Below are 422 nucleotides of genomic sequence, written 5' to 3'. Positions count from 1 at the left end.
AAAAACACCAAAAATAAATCCTCATAAAATATTAACTTTGATATTGTGAAATATCTTTAACTGAAAACTGAATGCAAAACAAATCACATACAATATGTTTACTTTACAGTTCAATAACAGTGGGGTTGGAAACAAAGTGCACAACACTATTCATTAAACACTAATTTAATGTATTCAGATGAAAGTTTACAATATGTTTTAATCAGAATCCTAACTATACAGTGTATTTAGTAAAACAAGTTAAATCAAATTAAGTACATGTTTATTAAACCAAGTAATATCAAAACCTATCACAAAAGGTCAATGAATCTCTACCAGAAGTGACAGTGCAGTGTAGCAGATGAACAATTCCTTACCAATGTGCCAATAATAAGCTGGGTCCTTGATGACTCTACAAGGGGAAAGAAGAAATGGTTTACTGA

At 29.9% G+C, this 422-nt stretch overlaps 1 long non-coding RNA gene across 1 annotated transcript in view; it reads right to left on the bottom strand.

Moving 5' to 3' along the window:
- The window catches only part of LOC107707811 (uncharacterized), a 4,775-nt gene that overhangs the window by 3,131 nt on the left and 1,222 nt on the right, over nucleotides 1–422 (bottom strand). The window lies entirely within an intron of this gene.

This window comes from Sinocyclocheilus rhinocerous, unplaced genomic scaffold, assembly GCF_001515625.1.
Source record: "Sinocyclocheilus rhinocerous isolate Xijiao unplaced genomic scaffold, SAMN03320098_v1.1 scaffold8382, whole genome shotgun sequence".
Classification (NCBI taxonomy): Eukaryota; Metazoa; Chordata; class Actinopteri; order Cypriniformes; family Cyprinidae; genus Sinocyclocheilus; species Sinocyclocheilus rhinocerous.
The sequence above is the reverse complement of the archived record's forward strand: the minus strand, read 5'-3'. Positions and strand labels throughout refer to the sequence as shown.